Raw genomic sequence first — 14,731 nt, forward strand, 5'->3', positions numbered from 1 at the left:
TGTTGGGCAAACTCATTGGTTTCCACTGTATACAAAAGGTAAACAGATCTACTAGTAGCCATGGCTTACTCATACCATGGACTTCACTGTAGGGCAAACAAACTATGCAGCAAAGGGCTTTAGAAAATGTCCCTGGTTACCATACCAGGGCCAAACATACTTAACTAACATGCTAATTTATTTATGCAATTAGGCCTATGTTTTTCACAATGGTAATTTGGAATGTGGTGTAATTAACCCAGGTGTCCTTATACTCCAAGGGAGTGTACAATACAATTCTGGTGTTTTTGTTCTTTGCATATTTTTGCATGTAATTGTGTGTGTGCACTGTGCAGTGCTTCCTGTAAAGCACATCCAGTCTCTCTTTGTATGAACCTTATGCACATGTTAATTTGCTATGAAAATACATTTTGAATTGACCTGCATGTGCATAGCAATTTGTCAAATATAAAATACATTTTGAATTGAACTTTGTATCTTCCAGTGAAGACATAGCAATGGCAAATATAAAATACATTTTGAATTGAACTTTGTATCTTCCAGTGAAGAGCAATGGCAAATATAAAATACATTTTGAATTGAACTTTGTATCTTCCAGTGAAGTCATAACAATGGCAAATATTAAATACATTTTGAATTGACCTGTGTATCTTCCAGTGCAGTCATAAAAATGGCAAATATAAAGGGCAATGTTTGCTAGTCAAGGGACACAAGCTGGCCTGTGTTTATGGTTATGGTATTTTACAACGCTGACAATGTTGCTGACACATCTCATTCCTGCTGTTGTGTGTCCTTATTTACAGTGTTGGAAAGTAACTATACATTTACTCAAGTAAGCCTACCTATATGTCAATTTTTCAATATGCTAACTTGTACTGTATAACGCTATATTTCAATATTTAAATAGGACTATAACTTTGCAGATTTAGTACAAAACACATTATGAATCAATTTAGCCCTATTTTAAATATTGTCTATTTGAAAATAGCCGATCTACAAGCTTACGACACATAATCACATTGTGATTTTGTAGATTAAATATAGCCTATTTTTTATTTTTTTATTTTGTAGTCTACTAGGCAGTCTAGGCCTAATAGGCATACTAATTGACTGGCCTTGCATAATGCATAGAGAGTACTGCATTGTATTCGTAGCCTACTTACTAGAAAAAGTCTATCATCTTGCATAAATCAATTGAGATTGACTTACCATTCAATAGCTAGTTAGTTATTAATACAATAAAGCAAATGTGAGTCCCCTAAATCTGTCTCAGTAAAATAAAACAAGGAAACACTAGCAGGAATACAATACTGTGAAACTAGCCATGGATGAACCAGAATGAATGCCACCGACCCACCCACGCATCAATGTCTGTTGTTGACATCAGGTGAGTGACGTAGTTACTTTACTGTACTCCCCTGCTCCAGTCTATGCTCCAGGCAGGTACATTAAAGCCACGCCCCTTTGAAGTGCACGCACACGCACCTCAAACAAAGGGGAGTGGCTTTGAAACTACCTGAGGCACAGGTTTGGTTACCTGTCGCGTAGGAGTTTGTGTTTGTGTCTCTAGCGCAGCTGAACGGCGCTTCAAAGTGAAAAGCTCACGTTTGTAAAATTGCTTTGAATGGTCTTATTATTATTAGCCTATCTGCAGGCCTGCTGTCTATTTCACTTAACCTCCCACCATGCCGACGGAGTTTTCACTCGCCTGAGGACCTTATTGTTTACGTGTGAAACTCAACCACAGCAGCAAGGTAAAGTGTTTGTTTTTATTTCTTTGCAAAATATGTAGGCATTGGTAATCATGTTTGCACGCCGTTTCAAACCCGTGCTTTCGGTGTGCTCTTGCAGCTTTGGCTAGCCTATAAATGTTTGTCCATTTAATCTGAAACCTTACCTGAGTGAATCATTTGTTGCAGTAAGGCTTTTTGGTGGGAGGGTCAGACCGTCAGAGAGACAAGGTATACTTTAATATATTGTAGGCCTACAAGGATTCTTACAACAGAACCGGTCTGCCTGTGCACTGCTTTTGTGTGTATGTGTGTGTGTGTGTGTTAGCTAGTAATTGAGTCATTTACACAGCGTTATGTATCATGTCCTGGCCTCGGGATATGAGTTTAGAAAAGGTGTGTGTGTGTGTGTGTGTGTGTGTGTGTGTGTGTGTGTATTCTAGCCTATAGGCTTTACATTCAGGTATAAATTACACTGTACCTATTCATTGGCAGTGACAGTAGGCTATGTGTAGGAGGCCCCCTTTGTGCACTTATCAGTGCTGTAGCATCATATAACAGATGGGTCAAGCGGGGGTGCTGATTTTAATTACAACCCAACATAAATTGAACATATGTTGATTCTGAGCTGGTTCTGTTAAAATAAAAAAGGAAGCCTAAGGTAGGCTACCTTTATTATTTGGTGTATTTTGACCTCCCCATTGCACAGAGAGCCATGCAGGTATGATGTTAAATTGCCTTTATTCTTTAATGGATATCATGTTTAAATTAGTGTTTTTAAATTAGTGTTACCACGGTTACCATGCACACACTACACACTACTTGCCTGTATGATGTTTTTGTACTCTGCTCTGCTCTCTACCTGTTTTATCCGTATGGTGTTGCTATGACAACTGCATTTCATTCTGGATCATGAAAGGTCCATTTGTCTGTCTGTTTATTGATGGATCAATATGGCTAGATCTCAATGTATTTATTGATCTATAATAGATTGATCTATTTATCAATTATGCCTTTATCCAAAGCACTTTACAATATGCGTTACACATTCACTCATTCAAGAAGAAAGCACTCAGTTGAGTAAGAAAAAAACAAGAATCCTAAAGGATATAACGTGAGTGCTGGTATTCATTCCTACATTCACTCATTCACACACAGACAGTGGAGCAGAGTGGCTCACAACCTCAGCCTGGTGTCCTAAAAGTCTAATATCTCCCAGGAGCCATGACTCTCTTCGGCTTAGTGGTTAAGATGTTTGATTTCCACGCAGGAGACCCAACCTCCTCATCGGTTCAGTCAGTGTCTTTCTCAAGGACACCCCAGTGCCAACAAGCCAGCAGGCGCCGGGGATCGAACCAGGAACCAATCAGCTACACCGGCCTGTGCTGATTGGTCATTAGCACAGGCCGGTGTAGCTGAATCACATGGTTCCTGGTGACCTTGTAGCAGTGACCAACTGCTGGTGCAGCGCTGCAATCGTAGCATTTGATTGGATGGAAAGCCTGCCTCCAGGTCCTGCTCTGCATGACCTGTTCACTAGTGTCCAGTGTCCAGGGAGTCAGAGACCAGTGTCCATGGGGACCAGTGTCCAGGGAGTCAGAGACCAGTGTCCATGGGGACCAGTGTCCAGGGAGTCAGGGACCAGTGTCCATGGGGACCAGTGTCCAGGGAGTCAGGGACCAGTGTCCAGGGAGTCAGGGACCAGTGTTCAGTGACCAGTGTCCAGGGACCAGTGTCCAGCGACCAGTGTTCAGTGACCAGTGTCCAGGGACCAGTGTTCAGTGACCAGTGTCCAGGGAGTCGGGGACCAGTGTTCAGTGACCAGTGTCCAGGGACCAGTGTCCAGGGAGTCAGGGACCAGTGTCCAGGGACCAGTGTTCAATGTCCAGGGACCAGTGTCCAGGGACCAGTGTTCAGTGTCCAGGGACCAGTGTCCAGGGAGTCAGGGACCAGTGGTGAGCTTGGTTGTGTTGTTATTCTCTCCTCTAGTAAGGTTGTGACAGGACATTTCAGTTGAATTAGGCCTACCCTTCTGCAGCAAGCAGTGGGGGAAAAATATTTGCTAAAGTAAAAATAGAAATATCACAGTGTGGAACTAGTTCTACACTAGTGTGTTTACACTAGTTTTATGGAGTAAAAGTACAAAAGTGTTGACATCAAAATATACCTCCAGGACCGAAGTAAAAGTAGGATATACACTCAAATGTTTCCAAAATGTTCTCGAAAATAGACAATCTACATCTACAAGTTCATCACAACATGTCGCAATGTGACGAGTTGTGAACTTGTAGTCTATTTTTGAATAGACAAAGTACTAGTAAGACGCCCTGAGGGCTGAAACAACAAAGCTTCTTAATACGGCACAGTTGACAAGCAGCATTTAAAGTTTTAAACTATTAATCTGGTGTCAGTGAGGTCAGATGTAGAGTTGCTGCATGCCGGCTCCATATATGCAGATCTTATATGTCAAACCATGTATCATGTATGGCTAATCAGGTTTTGATGAGGTCAGTGTCGTGATCTTGGAGATCCAGGTGATGATAGTCAGCTCCACACATGGAGATCCATGTGTTGTACCAACTTGGTTCATTTGCAAGTGTGACTCGCGTCGCGGCAACCACACTGGTTATCATGAGACTGTCACAATATGGCCATATTGTCATTCCCATATATTTCTCCTACTTTTCATTGATCAAAAAATGCACAATGAAAAACAGGTAGCGTGTCTCGAGTGTAGAGGGTTTGATGATGTCAGATCGTCATAGTCGTGATCTATATATATTCATATATGGAGACAGCCATGTATGGAGCGTGTCACAAGGCGTGATGGACTGACAACCATATATGGAGGCGTGAGTGACGGAGCGGGTTTTTCAGGTTTTCATAGTAATCTGTGACCTGCAGCAGTCGCAATAAAATAGGGCTTACTTAATGTTTTGTAATAATAATTTTAATCTGGAAATGAACTAGTAAACTGAAGTCTTCAAATAATTGTAGTGGAATAAAAAGTGCAATACTTGCTTCTGAGATGGCAGTGGAGTAGAAATATAAAGTAGTGACAAATTGACACACACACACACACACACACACGCGCACACACAGACACACACACACAATATTTACATTTGCACAAGCCACATTATGTGGTCGGAAGATATGAGTCATCACTGATACAGAAGAAGTAAGCCACACAAGGCGTGGTACAATACACTGGGCATATACTGTAGATAATGAGATGTAATGTACACAAGAGTACTATATGCTTACACAGCTTAAAGAGCGATTAAGCATACTGTAGTTAAAAGATTATGCACAGATACTTGGACCTGAGCCAAGTCTCGTACACATTACGACAGGTTCTCATGCCTGGAGACAATGTTGACGGAGTGCATGTGACGTTACTTCTGAAATGTGCGGAGTGTTGAGCCTGATTCGTCTTTCTCCGTATAGCGGTGTCTGATTCTGAAAATAGCAGACCTACAAGCTCACAATGCGTCACGGATGCGACCCATTCTGAATTTGTAGATCTGCTATTTTCAGTGCATCATAGATTAGGCATTTCTGTGAAGCGACTATCTGCTTTCTTTGAGCCGAACAATGAGCAGCATTGAGCCGGCCTTCTCGGATGCAGGGCTATGGTTTCACTAGGAACAGAACATCTTCTTGCCTTCAGGTGAACCGTGCCAGAGCCTATAGTGACAGTTCTGTGTCAAACGGCTGCGACTACAGTTTCACTATAACCTATATCTTTTTCACTAGGTCAGCCTCTCTTATACAACTTAAAGCTGTATTGTATTACTCTAAGTTAGTAATAAGTGTAATATTAGCACTTATTGTTACACTGTTGAGTAATTTAGGATACTCACTCAGCGGTGTTGCCTGCTTATGATTTACTGTTTCAAGGACATGTTATGCTGCATTGTATTGAAGGAATAAAGAAAGCTGTAAACTATAATTAATATCTTAATCTGGACCAGTACTTTTCTCATTGGGTAATATTTATTTTAATTTATTTTGGTGGGAAGGAAATTCATGGAAATCGTTGATCCATACAAAGAAAAATGCCTTCTAGCTGAAGCCAGTTTAGTGGGGCCTGACAATTGCTGATAAACAACGTTGAACAACACTTCGTAGTGCTGCAAATTGTGTGTGTGTGTGTGTGTGTGTGTGTGTGTGTGTGTGCGCGTGCGTGCGTGCCACGTCGTCGTCATTTCAGCCGACAAATCCCTTAATCGTTTTTGAGAGAGAGATGAAGCGGTGTGATCCGTGGGAAAGGAGAAATAGAGAGCATTGCCAGACTGCAAATAGACAGAATAATAGAAGAAACTATGGTGAATGAAACAGAATAGTAAACAGCATGGAAGGGGCAGTAAAGTGAAGAGATAACTGGGGCCGAAGAAGACGTTTAAGGCTTCTTTATACACTCGCTGCAGGATTCCACAAATCCCTTCTTATCCACAGCGGTTGCTATTCGACATGCCATCCACCTGTCCCCACTCCCCAGCAACGCACACATTTCTCTTCACAGGAGGCTGTCGAAAGCAAAAAATCAAACCTTATTGTATAGAAAATGTTTCTCTGCATAACGTGTGGTGTTTCTAATGTCACCCCGGGTAGCTGTAACCATACACAATATTGTGCTGTGCAACACACTGCGTCATTATATTTTATAGATGCTATTACCCATCTGTTTCTCAACGGGAAGCATCCCACCAGATGCCAATAAAAATGCCCTAACTGAAGATCCAATATACGGATTTCAATACTCTGTGTGTGTGTGTGTGTGTGTGTGCGTGTGCAATCAGACGCCGCGCTGTGGCTGAGTGCTACGGCAGTGTCGGTCGGTTCGGCGGACACCGGTCCAGACGCAACTGCTGATAACAGCAGCAGTTCCCGACATGCGTTGCCGGTTAAAAATCACCTGTGTCTTCCCTGTGAGGTTAGGGTTAGGGTCTGGGTTAGGGTCTGGGGTAGGGTGTCGGGTTAGGGTTAGGGTCTGGGGTAGGGTGTCAGGTTAGGGGTAGGGTCTGGTGTCTGGTTAGGGGTAGGGTCTGGGGTAGGGTTAGGGTCTGGGGTAGGGTGTCTGGTTAGGGGTAGGGTCTGGGGTAGGGTTAGGGTCTGGGGTATGGTGTCTTGTTAGGGGTAGGGTCTGGGGTAGGGTTAGGGTCTGGGGTATGGTGTCTTGTTAGGGGTAGGGTCTGGGGTAGGGTTAGGGTCTGGGGTATGGTGTCTTGTTAGGGGTAGGGTCTGGGGTAGGGTTAGGGTCTGGGGTATGGTGTCTTGTTAGGGGTAGGGTCTGGGGTAGGGTTAGGGTCTGGGGTATGGTGTCTTGGTAGGGTCTGGGGTAGGGTTAGGGTCTGGGGTATGGTGTCTTGTTAGGGGTATGGTGTCTTGTTAGGGGTAGGGTCTGGGGTAGGGTTAGGGTCTGGGGTATGGTGTCTGGTTAGGGGTAGGGTCTGGGGTATGGGTAGGGTCTGGTGTCTGGTTAGGGGTAGGGTCTGGGGTATGGGTAGGGTCTGGTGTCTGGTTAGGGGTAGGGTCTGGGGTATGGGTAGGGTCTGGTGTCTGGTTAGGGGTAGGGTCTGGGGTAGGGTTAGGGTGTCTGATGGAAAATGCACTCACTCTCTCCTGCCGCGGCTACTATTGGCAGTTGGCGGCGACGCCAGGGCTGCCGCCGGTGACGGAAAATGCATTCACTCTCTCTCATAATGACATGGCCGACTACGATACCAGGGGCAAAGTGGTTAGTTGTCATACAAAATGGGTCTCCCATTGTGCTATTTTAGAAATTAGCCCAACATAATGCCCATAATGACACGGGAAAACATGGAAATGCTAGGGTTAAAAGTGGTTAATAGGACTCACACAAGATGTGCCTCCCATTGTGAATTTAGTGAAGTGCTGCGTCAGAGATGTTCATATTGTGCAATGTTTCTATTCAGACTGACTGGACATTCAATGGAATGTCCTTGGGGGACTGTTCTGTTCCCAGGCCACTGGCAGTTCAACTCCCAGCTCCGTAACAATGTTCTGGTCCAACTCCGCTGTGGCCTTTGTCCTCCCCTGTCCTTCTTATGTGCTCTGTCTTTGTGAACCAGCATTCCCTTTTTCTTTATGTCTGTCACTCACTATAGTTTATGTTCTTCATTCACACGCTCGTCTCTAGTGCACGCTATACGAACGCATGTTTGTGTGTCTCTCTCTCTCTCTCTCCCTCCCTCCCTCCCGTGTTATACATCCAGCTCCAGGTATTGATGTCTCAGGTTAAGTGAGGATATGATGAACAGTCTGCACACTAATTTGTTTGCACTGTGTAAACAGTCCGCCTCCCCAAAGTCGATCACGTGACGTCTGGATTTTTACCTGGCTAAAGATGTGATTGAAATGGTTGACCGGTTGACCCCGAGCCGCACTTGGACTTGTCTCACCACTGTGCCTCTGTGCACATGTGTGGTTTTGGAACCACTGATTTAGCCTATGTTAGACGGCTCCAAAAAGTCTGGCCCTGGAGGCCAACTGGCTCAAGGGCAGAGGGTTTTATATGGTCACAGGCCATATAAAATATGGCCTGTGACCACTGACCATATCGAATTAAATTGAAATTAAATTCATACACTTCTGAGTGTTTTGGGAAGCCAAGCTATGTATCTGTAGAATTAGTTGGAGGTGTTGTCTCATTCTCAGCTGATGTGAAAGAAAGGTTATTTTCACCCCTGGTTACATTTGGCTATACACTGCCATTTAAACAAAAGGACATTAATTGGACTGTAAGCATAATTGTAATGCTATGCATGCCATTCCTTCATACAACTTTGTACTCAGCCATTAAGACGTCATCAACTGTACATGTATTTAGTCGCCTAAAATCTTATATTTAGTCCTATATATGACTAAAACTACATTTAGTGAAATTAAAATGACATTTCATTCAAAAGACTGAAACTAAATCAAAATTTTACTCGTAGCCTGGTGTCAGCTACTGTAATGCCTTGAGGGTGTGTGCAGCATAGCTACAAGGAGACATCTAGAACCTCTGACAGTATGAAATGAACACATTTAATAAAGTCACATCTATAAGTCAAGGTCAATGACTGGTACACCAGCAGGGGAATCAATTTGACATCAAAGACAATAGTATAATAAATAGCCCATAGCCCCATTAGAACAAAACCCTGTATTGATTTTTTTGTTCTGCTTTTCTAAAGATAATAGACTTTATTAGTCTAGTACTGTCATAAAAGGCATCTAGCTAAATAAGTACCATTAAAAGACAGAAGTAAACTCCAGTCATATAGAACGAAGTAAATTGCATACAAGCTTCAGTATTATTAATAGGGAATGGAGATCGAAACCCGGGATTCTATTTCAGGCCTGGTTCAGAATTGATTGAGATCCAGAAATCAATTATTGGCTCATCGAACTTCTTAGCGGTCCAAGCGTGAAAAGAGTCGATCAAGAGTCATGTAATTAAATCAAATCACTGGCACAAACATGTCTGTCTATTGTCTAACAAATTAAAGTTTACAATTATGTTGAATTGTGTTGGGTGCTTGCGTCATTATCTGCAATGTGCGGTGGATCATGGCTGAACTAGAAAAAGTGCCCTTCTGGGCACAGGTCTCCCCACCAGGAGGATAGGAGTGTGTGTGATGTTTGGCAAAATGCGTCTTGATCACATGACAACAGAGATCATGTGTACCGATTTGCGTGAGATTTGGATGAAATCTGTGCGACTAATATAAACAATGTGTTTTGCAGAAATCGGCCTCATGGTGGCGATATAACCGGCAGATGTGGAGGGATGCAGGGAAAATGTAACTGCACAGAATTTATTGACAGGAAGTAGCACATAAGTCTACAGTGGATTTTTATGAAACAAACACTTTGCAGATAGAAAGAGGATAATTCAAGCTTTATGAAACAAACACTTTGCAGATAGAAAGAGGATAATTCAAGCTTTATGAAACAAACACTTTGCAGATAGAAAGAGGATAATTCAAGCTTTATGAAACAAACACTTTGCAGATAGAAAGAGGATAATTCAAGCTTTATGAAACAAACACTTTGCAGATAGAGGATAATTCAAGCTTTATGAAACAAACACTTTGCAGATAGAGGATAATTCAAGCTTCATTAAACAAACACTTTGCAGATAGAAAGAGGATAATTCAAGCTTTTCGCACAGTTGCAATGTTGGTGAGTTTGACGTTGTTTAATACAATCGGATAGGACTTTTCTGTTTGGATGAATGGGCTGTCTATGGGAAGTTGCACCTAGTTATAGCACCTTCCTGGCAAGATGGCCGCGGTCTGAATATCGTCAATACTTTATTGATATAGTACCAGCTGCAGACACTAGAGTACCAGCTGCAGACACTAGAGTACCAGCTGCAGACACTACAGTACCAGCTGCAGACACTAGAGTACCAGCTGCAGACACTACAGTACCAGCTGCAGACACTAGAGTACCAGCGTGGGTATAAAACATTCCCAGTTAGAGTCTGAGATGTAATGAAGCGGCTAGTGGTGCAAGACTAAAACTATAGCAGTGCCACAATGTAGAAATTCTCTGTTACAAGTAAACATCCTGTATTCAGAATCTGATTTGAGTAAAGGTAGCCTACAAAAGAATTTGCACCAAGATATAAACTTTTTTCAAAGAAAATAGTAATATATAGGTTTTCTAAATCTGCAAAGTAACCGGTAACTAAAGACGTCAAATAATTGTAGTGGAGTAAATATTTTACTTTTTTTTTTATCACAAATCTTCTCCCTGGCACAGACCATTTTCAGATGGGGGTCTGCGGCCAATTTGTTGGTCCTTGGAAAAACAAAGCGGGACTCATTTGTTTTTGTTTTTTGTTTTGTTTTATATTTTTATTTTTCTTCCTTTATTGATAGGTTGAAAGTAGACTGACAGCAAAATATTCTTTTTTGACAGTTCGTCTCAGCAGTTAATTTCTCTTTGAAAATGTGAGGACCCTTGACATGAATACATTTGGAGAACCACAGATGTACAGTACTTGAGTCAATGCACTTAGTTACTTGCGTTCCACCACTGGAGTCAATCAACCCAGGGATGTAATGAAGATGCACGTTGCTTGGCGGCCCTGACTCTGTGTCTCATATTGTGCTGTCTGACTCTGGGTCCCCCTCTAAGCCGTCACATTTATTACATAACACTGAAACACGTTGTGAGCTTGTAGATCAGCTATTTCCACGATTCATGTTTTTTTTAGGGATCCTTATGCCCAGCTTTCCGGGTTTGAATAAACACAAACATTGGCTTGTGATTGGCTGATCACCCCATAGCGATGAGCAAAGTACATATTGAAGAGAAAAGTGAGGACACAAATGTTGATTGGCCAGCATGAGATGATAGAGTGCCCCTCACTTTACACTGGTGTGTTTTTTTTGTCCAGCTTTTGGTGTATGAGCTAACACAAACATTGTCCTACACAAACATTAAATCCCATTGACAATGAATGGACAATTTTGATTGTTCGTGTAAACACAAACATTGCGTAACGCATACAGTGAAGACGTAGATGAGGACGCAAATTCGGATTGGCCAGAATGAGATTATGTATGATGATGATAAGATTGCCCCTCACTTCACACGGGTGTGATTTATTTTATATCTGAATATAATTATTGGATACTATTGAGTATGAAGTTATTAAATATGTCAGTAATTTATTTGTATATTTAGATTATTTTCCATATCTGCCCTGTGCAACTTCAAAGCCTGAAACCGAACGGAAATGTTTATATTCATGTCACGTTCCAGTCTTCAACGACAATAATACTATTCAATTGTTAATCACAATTGTTTGTGTGACAATTAGTACAATTTCCTAATCGTGACAGCGCTGTTCTCCTCTGGTTCTCTCTCTCTCTCTCTCTCTCTCTCTCTCTCTCTCTCTCTCTCTCATTGTAGTTGTGCTGTTGAGCTGTAGAGAGTTAGATAAGGTATCTCTCTACTTCCCCTCCTCCCCTTTCTCTCCATAACTAGAAAGTTATTGAGATCCGATGTACTCGTCTGTCTGTCTGTCTGTCTGTCTGTCTGTCTGTCTGTCTGTCTGTCTGTGTCTCTCTCTCTCTTTCCACCCACCTCCCTCCTGTTTTCTCACTCTGTGCTCCCCTCTCCTTTTTCTCATCTCTTGTTCACTATTGCTCTTTGTCATTCCCTCTCTCGTTCTCTCTCCTTATCTGTTTCTCTCTCTCTCTCTGCTCTCGAGGACAGAGAGGCTTTTTGTTGGCTGGCTGGCTCCTTTGTCGTGAGGAAACAATGGGCCCCTCACTCTGGAGGGCAGCAGGGGAGTAGAGGAGGCGCGCAGGGAGGGAGGGAGGGTGGGAAGGCATGGAGTACAAGGACGGGGAGTGAGTGAGGGAAGGAGGAGGCTACTAGCATAAAGGCCATAGAAGGGGTGCATTGATTAAAACAAAAATATCGATCATTTAATACAATAATTTATTGATTATTACTCAGTCCCTATTGAATGATTATAGCGAAAGGTTTTTACAATAAATTCAGAATTAGTGAGAATAGCCGATCTGTGCTGGGTGCCCCAGATTTGAGAAATATAAACATCATGGGGGAAAAAACACACACACACACACACACACACACACAGCAAAATGCTTCAGTTCCAGCAGTTTTTCAGTTCCAGACTTGTTCATGTTGGCCAATATTGAGACTGAACAGTTTCTACAATGCAACAGGAATCCTTCCTTATATTATGTTGGCTTGTGTCTATTTCACTGTTGCAGTGGGGGAAGGAGAGGGCAGGCAGACTTATTCAGATCCCTGCACCATTTCCAAGGCCCTTACGTTTTTGCTAGACAGCCCTTAATTTGGAGCCCACCACACAAAATTAATGCCTTCATTTTTATCCACAGGAGATCGGAAGCCTTGAAACGAAGGCAAGAGATAACACAGAGAAACAAAACAAAACTTGTGGTGTGGCCTGGTCTGCATGTTAACTGGTTGAGACTCCAGGGCACTGCTAACGAGATAATGATTTGTACTTGTAAGGACATGCAATACAGCACACAAGTCGACATATATAGCTGATACCTTATTTGCTGCCCACTGGCTTAATTTGCATCCACAGATACTCCGACATATCCCGACACGCTCAGAGGTCAGGTGAACGTCAGGCCTGCTGGGTGAATGTATGAATAAGTTACTTGAGTAACAATGTCTAACAGCTGGTTGAGGCCGTCTGGCTGCGTCCCCAATGCCTCCGACTGCCACGCAGATTTGGAAGGGAATGTTTTTCCTCTCTCGACAGAGAGACTTGTCCTTGACTCTGAGGCCGAGGCCCTGTCTGTCTGAGAGCCTTACCTCTGGGACTCACTACAGGGTTATCCAAGGTGGGACTCTTATCACACACGGAGAGAGAGAGGGGGAGAGTATGAACAAGGGAGGCGGCGAGGAGGAGAAAAGGGTGCGACAAGATGCAACAAGACTGATTGAGAATCGAAGATGGAGAGTGAAGAGGAGAGAGAGAGAGAGACTGAGGTGATTAGGGTAAGAGAGAGAGGACTGGGTGTGACAGCGTGGGAATCAGACTGACAAGAGATGGGGACGAGAGATAGGGAGAGAGATGGGGAGAGGGAGAGAAGTGACCAGTGGTGGAAAAATAAAAAAGCAATGCACTTCAAACATAAAAAGTAAATGGATAAAGTATAGAATAGGTGTTTAGTATTAATAATAAACATCTGCAAGGCAATTAGTGACTAAAGCTGATAGTGGCTACTGACAGCTTTATTTCTAAGTGAGGCTATGAAAATAGCCAAGACCAGAATTTAAATACATACGCTGAATTATTTGGGCTTTTAATCCGTGAAAATCCAGCGAAAAAAGTTTTCTCGGTTTGTTATGATTCGATCGTACCATCCACCATCCTGTGGCACCCGGAAGACGCACACAAGACCCGTCTCCATGTAGCATTGTACCCCATTCATTTGCATTGGCTTCAATTTCCCAGAAGCCCTAGCAGCCCACAGCATGTGACGATTTCCGGTTTCGTCATCAAAACGAAAGCATCTAGTCTCTATCTCCGCGGCGAAGACAGAGTTTCTTTTTATTTATTACAATACGGCGGATTAAACACATAAAACAAAAGGCGGGTATGTCGTATATCGCAGCGACAGTAACCTGGATTAAACCATTCCTGGCAGTAAAACTGTTGTTAATAATCTTCACTGAAAAAGTGAGAACTAAGTACCCGAAAACCTTTTCAACTCAGGAATAAAGACAAACTCTAGGGAAACTAGAATATTGAAAAGACCTGAAAGGATTTGGACACACAAAAAGCGAGAAGTCTCCAAAGTGCTCTGATTGAATTCTCATAATTTTGCACAAACATATATACCAACAAATATGTCTATCAGTATTCAGCTGTCACATTTCAATAGTTTGAAAGGTCCCATCAGAGTGAGGTGTCATCGTGCTGTCATGGGCGTCCGATCGTCTGAATCCTGTTTTCGACTTTAATCACGTTCTGTGATTAGGATTCTGTTTTTGTCTCTTTATCACAGGGGGTGAGAAAGTATGTTTGTTCTCCATGGTTGTTGTCGTGTGGTTTTCCGGCCATGTTTTTCCATTTAATCATATTTCCCTTGGTATAATTGAAAATCTGGAGTGGGTGACAGCTGATAGTGGAATTAATAATATTGATATGACATCACTGTATGACAGGACAGTCCTGGGCAAACAGATACAAGAGACAATACAAGGTCTTTTTTAACATAGTTATAAGATGTGAACATAAAAATATGAAACAATAAAACATAATCAAATAAATACCTATCAGCTACTGAGATGTAGTGTACAGTACTTGAGTAAATGCACTTGGTTATTTTACGCCACTGGAAGTGGCAGGTGTGAGTGTGATAGCACGACACGACTGGTATAGAGAGAAGAGAAAGAGACATACAGAGAGAGAGAGAGAGAGAGAGCGACCTGGAGAATATGATGAGTGATGGAGGGAG

General features: G+C 42.5%; 1 protein-coding gene across 1 annotated transcript in view; it reads left to right on the top strand.

Annotated features, from left to right (window-relative positions):
• The first annotated feature begins 1,543 nt into the window (after positions 1–1,543).
• The window catches only part of LOC308321528 (nesprin-2), a 56,436-nt gene continuing 43,248 nt past the window's right edge, over positions 1,544–14,731 (top strand). The window contains exon 1 of the mRNA XM_080772462.1: positions 1,544–1,754. The gene's annotated coding sequence lies outside the window, so the exon portion shown is untranslated. The remainder of the gene's footprint in view (positions 1,755–14,731) is intronic.

The sequence above is a fragment of the Protomyctophum bolini genome (assembly GCF_963924005.1).
Source record: "Protomyctophum bolini genome assembly, chromosome: 9".
NCBI classification, from domain to species: domain Eukaryota; kingdom Metazoa; phylum Chordata; class Actinopteri; order Myctophiformes; family Myctophidae; genus Protomyctophum; species Protomyctophum bolini.